Genomic DNA, 7,510 nt, shown 5'->3' on the forward strand with positions numbered 1-7,510 from the left:
TAGAGAAGTGGAATTCCCATTCTTCTCAATGTTATCCATAATTTGGTATGATCCACACAGTTGAAGGCTTTTGCATAGTCAATAAAACACAAGTAAACAACTTTCTGGTTTTCTTTGCTTTCAGCCAAGATGCATCTAACATCAGCAATGATATCCCTCATTCCACATCCTCTTCTGAATCCAGTTTGCATTTCTGGAAGTTCTCTGTCAATATACTGCTTCAACTGTTTTTGAATTATCATCAGCAAGATTTTACTTGCATATGATATTAATGATATAATTTGATAATTTTCACATTCGGTGGAATCTCCTTTCTTTGGAATAGGTACAAATATGGATCTTTTCCAGTCAGTTGGCCATGTTATCAGAAAGGACCTTTCCCTGGAGAAGGATATCATGCTTGGTAAAGTAGAGGGTCAATGAAAAAGGGAAAGGCCCTCAACAAGATGGATAGACAAGTAGCTGCAATGATGGGCTCAGGTATAGCAAGAATAGTGAGGCTGGCACAGGACCGGTCAGGGTTTCATTCTGTTGTACATAGGGTTGCTATGAGCTGGAGATGACTCAATGACACCTAACAACAACTACAACAAGAGAAGTGGAATCTCTTCTGTAGAATGGAACTGGTAGCACCACATAGATACTCAGTGGCTGGGAAGGAGCCTTAGCTGACCAGTCTCAAGAGTCCGGCAATTCAAAGATGCCCAAAGATGAGGAAGGAGAGTACTCTCTGAAGCATCCACAAAATGGTACCCAGAAACAAAGCATCAGGTTTCAACACCCACCAGGCCCTGTGAGTGAGATACCAGCTTATCACAGAATTTGTCAAGTAAGAACTTCCTGTCCCTCTCCTTTCCTCCTACACACATACCAGCACCAGCACCACCACCACCAGGGGCAGAGTCCTCAGTGGGCTGATGAGGGGGGGAAGGGTGGAAGGACCAGGTAGGAAGCCAGAAGCTGACCACACCTCCCTTTCCTAGTTGGAGGCCCAGTTGGAGGAGGGAGGAAAGCCACAGTTTGGAACAAAGTTTCAAGGTTTGGGTTATTCCACTGGACTAGAAACATAAATTACAATGGTGGTGTAACTAGAAGTGACAGACAAATTTTTATTTCCAAACAGCAGTCAGAAGAGTCACAGACTTGCCCTATCATCTTGGGGCAGGGCAAGTGTGGGGTTCCGTAGCAAAAAATTAAAGGGGCAGTGATAGGCAAAAATAGTTGGCTTTTTGAGTACATCCCACGAGTGCTGTTTGTCTACTTCTGCATGCATATGTGGCAACCTAGCATAATGTCTGGTCAAGTAAGAGAGGCCATTCGTTGAGCAATCATTGTCATGCCAAATTGCTTAACTGTCATCATAGAGTAACCCCATCTTCTTCAAACAAGATAAAATCTAAGGACAACAGACAAACCATTCAAAAGCTCCTGTATTTCTTGAGCTGACAACTTAAGTGCAGATGTTCTACAAAGCCACAAACGGAATGCCACCTTCTATTCCTGATGACTCAGAGAAGGAGACTAATTCCAAACCACCACAAGGCTTGGCAACCCTTAGTTTCACATAACATTGCAGAGAAAACTGAGTTCAAATCCCAGCTCTGCCATTTAACAGCTGTGTGACCCTGGGTGAGTTACTGAAATTCTCTGTACTCCGATTTCCTCAACTATGAAACAGAGATAATAAAAATACCCATTTGACAGGGTTATTATGTGAAATAAATAAGGAAATATATGCAAAACCCTTAGAACAATACCTGGCACAAAGCAAGCACTCAATAAATATAGTTACTGTTACACTATAAACCAATTGCTATCAACACCAACTTATGGCAACTCCATGTGAGTCAGGGTCAAACTGAACTCTGCAGCATTTTTAATGGCTGATTTTTCAGAAGCAGATCACCAGGCCTGTCTTCCAACAAACTTCCGGGTAGACTCGAACCTCCCAAAGTTCACTTAGGAGCCAAGGACATTAATTGTTGTTGTTGTTATTACGTGCCATCGAGTTGGACCCAACTCATCCGAGGAGTGGCTGGTGGGTTTGAACCACCAGCTTCCTGGTTAGCAGTCAAGTGCCTTAGGCACTATGCTACCAGAGCTCCTGAGACATTAATACTGCCTTTCCAAAGGAAACTTGTCATGTCCTTGTTTATTAGAACCATGTTGTATAGTACACTATACAAGAGACATGGTGATTAAAAGCACAGGCTCTAGAACCTGACTACCTGGGTTCAAATCAAGCAAGAATGAGATGTACATTATATTAATATTTGCAATTAATATATTGCAATACATATACCAAACCAAACCAAACTCAGTGTCATCGAGTCGTCCCAACTCATAGCAACCCCTCCTTGGATTTCCAAGGCAGTATCTTTATGGAAATAGATGGTCCACCCTTCCTTCCAAGGAGTGGCTAGTGTGTTTGAACCACCAACCTTCTGGTTAGCAGTCAAATGCCTTAGGCACTATGCCACCGGAGCTTCTCCCAAGACATACAGTAAGTGTTTAATAAATAGCAGCCGTTATTAAGGGAGAGGAGCTCTGGTGGCACAGTAGTTAAGGTATTTGGCTGCTATCAAAAGGCTGATGGTTTGAACCCACCAGTTGCTCCACAGGAGAAAGAGGAAGCAATCTGCTTCCATAGATTTACAGCCTTGGAAACCCTATGGGGCAGATCTACTCTGTTCTAGCTACTCTGTCCTATAAAGTCGCTGCACGTCAGAACCAACTCGATGGTAGTGGCTTATTAATAGAATGGTCACCTCAGTAAACCTACATGGACCATGAAACTTCTGGCCACCCAAAGACATCAGAAGTATTGAATGGGGCAGAGTGTCTCCCTAATTGGGAGGCTGCCAGTCAAGCCAGGAACTAGATCTGCATTGCTTTTGTTTATTTGTTTACTAGTAGACAGTTGCTCTCAAACAAACAGGGCATCTTGAACCCAGAACCCCCTCCTCCCTGGGCTGGACCCTCAGCCGTCTCCTACAGCCATCTCCTACAGCCCCTCCCTGTCAGCTCTCAGTCTCTCTCCTCTGTTACCTGGTCTGGTTCCTTCCTCCAGGGCATGACCACCTTGCAGGGTAGAGGTACCACAGCCTTCTAGCCTCCTGAGAAGGTGGCATTTTGACAGCCCAGATCTCTGTGGGCCTAGCTCTCTGCTCAGTCAATTCATTCCCACTGACCTGTGAGCCTGGAAGAGAATGGGGGGCGGGGGGGGGATATGAAAAGCTGATACCTCCTGTAGGAAATAATTGTTTAGCTGATTCCAAAACTAAGAAAAACAAGCGTAACATTGAAGAAAGGAGGGTACAGTGCCATTCAAGGCCATTGTTACAGCACTGCTCTGTGTATCAGGGAAACAAAGGGGGCCAGTGTGTGTGAGGACAATGCTGTAATGTTCCGAGGCACTTCTGTGTGACTCCTGGGGATGGGAGGATGAGAAACGAGGCCACAGTGCCTTCCCTGCCCTGATGTGCTTGGACTTCACTGATCAGAGCTACCAAGCCAGTCAGAGCTGGGCGTGAGTGCTAGACTCCTAGCCGTGTATTCTGTATTGGGAAGCAATGCAGGAGACACCAGCTGCCTGCAGGATAGCCTTGTATACACGCCAAATCCCCAAATCCTCCCCTGCTTCTCCCTCTGCTCTCCTCTTTCCAGCTTTCAGAGATTCACCTCAAGTTAAAGATGAAAAGCATCATAGATAACACCTCTCCAGACATGTATGTCATCTACTCTATGTCCTGGCTTTTATAACGGAGCACCTAGCTGGGACCAATCCCCAGCCATGAAGCATGTTAACAGCAGTTGGAGAGTCTAAACGAATCATTATGTTGCTAACATCTATTGAACCCTCCAGTGGACCAGATCCTACACTATAAGCGAGCTCACTACATGACATCCTTTGCTCCCGCATTCAAATTCTGCTCTGCTACTATTTGTGCCAGTGAGTTGGTTTTTTTTTTTTTTTTTCTTCTCTGAGCCTTAGTTTTCCCATCTGTAAACTGGAGTTATTCTTGGGTTGCTGTGAAAAATAAATGAGTTACTATAGTCAAAGGTCTTAGAACAATGCATGGCCCATAAAAAGTTCTCAAGAAGTGGTAACACCCTAAATCCCCATCAACAGATAAACGGATAAACAAAATGTTGTACATACATACAATAGACTACTACTCAGCCAATAGGACAAATGAAGTCTTGATACATGCTGCCATATGGATGGAGCTTGAAGACATTAAGCTGAGCAAAATAAGTCAATCACAAAAGGACAAATATTGTATGACCTCAATTATATAACAAGACAAGAAAAGGCAAATGCATAGAGACCAAAGTTTATTAGTGGTTACCAGGAGCAGGAAAGAGGCAGGAAACAGTGATGGAAAAAATCTCATTGATTAAAGGTAGGTTTGCACAGCTGATTATTGTAATTTCTGTCAATAAATGGTACATCTATAAAAAGCTGAATTGGGAAAAGTTGTGTGATAGATACATTTACACCAACAACATACAAAAAGGTGTAGCTACTGAGGCTACTTATGTACAGCCAAACACTTCATGGGATTTGATTCCTTGATTTGCAAGTTTACTGTCATGGTTTCATGAGACATCCCAAATCGTTGGCCTAATAACATGTTTAGTGCTCCTGTTTACCTTCTAGTCTGTTGCATAGTGCCTGGAGGCCTTAAAAGCTTGCAAGTGGTCACCAGGACACAACAATTGGTCTCTATTCATCTGAAAAACAGAGGAAGAAGGAGAGTCAGGAATAGGAAGAGGATATAGAATGTCTGGCTAATTGCCTCCTTTGTTATGAGACTAGAAGAACTGGGTACTGCCTGGCTACCATTTTGATCAAATATCCCATCGAAGAATCTTTATCAAAAGGGGAGAAATACAGAACAGAATTTCAAAATTCTCATGGACTCTAAACTTTGTGGAGCTATGGAGGCTGGATAAACCCCTGAAACTTCTGGCCTGAGATAATCTTTAAAACTTAAACCAAAAATATCCCCTGAAGTCATCTTAAAACCAAATAATAATTTGGCTTAACTAGTTAAAATTAAAAAGTCTGCTTTGAGCATAATGCTCTTTTAAGATCTATGGGATCAAAAGGAGCTCTGGTGGCATAGTGCCTAAGGCATCTGGCTGCTAATCAGAAGGCTGGTGGTTCAAACCCACCAGCCACTCCTCGGAAGGAAGGTGGGGCAATCTACTTCCGTAGTGATACCATCTCAGAAACCCAAGGAGGGATCGCTATGAGTCAGATCCAACTCGATGGCAGTGCATTGAGTTGAGTTGATAGGATCAAAGAGGCAACAGCAACTCGAAGTATTAGAAAGGAACTTTAAGAGCAGTGAGTTTATGTCAATGAGAGAGAAACAACTCAGAAAATGAAGGTAAGAATTGTATAACTCAAAGAATGTAATCACAGTCACTAAATTGTGCATGTAGAACTACTGAATTGGTGTGTGTTTTGAAGTGTACATTTTCAACAACAACAAGATAAATAAAATTTAGAAAAAAAAAAGAACTGAGGGGAAAAAAAGTGCTCAAGAAACATGAAAGACAGCTTACATGCTCCGATTATGTCCACAACACACTTGGCATTATAAGGAGATGTAATGGAGATGGCTAGAAACTCAGGATACCAAACACCTAAACTCACCCTTGCCTTCTATTATAGTCCAAGCTAACCCCATTAGGTATCTGAGGAAAACTGAGTACTAACAGAAATACTCCCAGAGACAAGGCAGATCACAAGCCATGTGAGAGCGCCAACTGTGACACAGGAGGAAGGGGGGGCATGTGGGGATTTGGTGAGTCCACAATAATTGTCAGGGGGCAGCCACTGCTCCACTCCAGCCAACTCCTGCAGTGTGCGAGGGGGGAACTGGGTGAGTAAGCCTTTTCTTTTAAAGAAAAGCCAGGAATCTGGAATTTTACGCCAAGTTAAAACATTGTGTGGATTAAACACAACATTGTGAATGCAGAGCCAGCAATTGGTGATGTCCGACCTAGACCCAAAGGGCATTTCCAAGCCAGTCCCACCACTACCCATCAACATGCAGGCTTTTGACCCTAACTTGCCTAGTCTCCTGGTGAGCTGATCAAGCCACTTTGAGTCCACTCTTCGGCCTAGAGCAGGAAGCATAAGGCCAGACTGAGTAACCCATCCCCTATACACCCAACTTCATCTCAGTCCAAAAGATTTGAGTTAGGAAAATAGAAATCAGGGAAATGAGGGAGGAGGGGTGAGTTCTCCCAAAGGACTTCAGGCATTTCTTGGATAATGCAGAAAGCCCAGTACCTCATAGTGGGACCAAAGGGGAGATTGGGAGTTTAAGCCCCCATTGTCTCCATCAATCACCTCCAATGAACATAAATAGTCTAAGTAACAAAATGTGCTTGATATTCAAATGCTTTTGCAGAGCAAAGTTGCTCCCATTGAGATACTACTTCACACTCACTAACCAAACCAAACCCAGACGCATTGTGGTCGAGTTGGACCGACTCATTGACCCCTCCTTGGGTTTCTGAGGCAGTATCTCTACAGAAGTAGTTAGTCCAACCTTCCCTCTGAGGGGTGCAGCCTTCTGGTTAGCAGTGAAATGCCTTAGGCACTATGCCACCAGAGCTCCCTGACTAGAAAGTCCGTAGTAAAAAAAAAAAAAAAGACTGAAAATAACAAGTGTTGGTGAGGATGAGAAGAAACTGACACCCTCACAGGTAGTGGGAATGTAAAATGGTGAAAACACTTTGGAAAATAATCTAGAAGTTCCTCAAAGGGTTAAACATAAAATTAACATTTGATCCAGCAATTTCACTCCTAAATATATACTCTAGGGAATTGAAAACATGTCCACACAAAAACTGGCCCACACATTTATACTCATTATTCACAGTAGGCAAAAAGAATAACCCAGGGGGAGTTCTGGCAAGATGGCAGACTAGGCAGATGGATTGCACAGACGCTCTTCAACAAAGAAAAGGGAAACCAATTAACACAGACACAGAAGATAATCTTGGACCCCTGAGCCTTAAGGGAAGGATACAGAATTGGACTAAACCCCAACTAGCAGGAGAATTAGCGTGAAAATACCAAAAAAAGGAGACATACGGAGCTGCGGTCTGACAGCGAGCTGAGTGACCCTGACAGTACAGGCAGCTCAGAGATTCCTGACTGGTGGTAGGACCTAAGAATTAACCCAAAAATCACCCTGCTAGCCAGGGATTGCACGGATTGTGCAAGGTGGCTGGGGAACAAACAGAGAAGGTGAAGAGAAAGGTGGGCTAAGTTGTGGACTTTTGCCAGTCCGGAGGGCGCCACCATTTTGTAGATTTAAAAAGCGGCTTGACTATTTTGGATATTTAAAGAGACAGCGCTCTCGCAGATTCCTGTGGTGGTAAGACTTAAGAATTAACCTAAAAATCACCCTGCTAACCAGGGACTACACGGACTGTGCACAGTGGCTGGGGAACAAACGGAGAAGGTGAAGACAAAGGTGGG

The sequence above is a fragment of the Orycteropus afer genome, unplaced genomic scaffold (genome assembly GCF_000298275.1).
Source record: "Orycteropus afer afer isolate SDZICR_OR568_19922 unplaced genomic scaffold, OryAfe1.0 scaffold00103, whole genome shotgun sequence".
In the NCBI taxonomy this organism is placed as follows: domain Eukaryota; kingdom Metazoa; phylum Chordata; class Mammalia; order Tubulidentata; family Orycteropodidae; genus Orycteropus; species Orycteropus afer.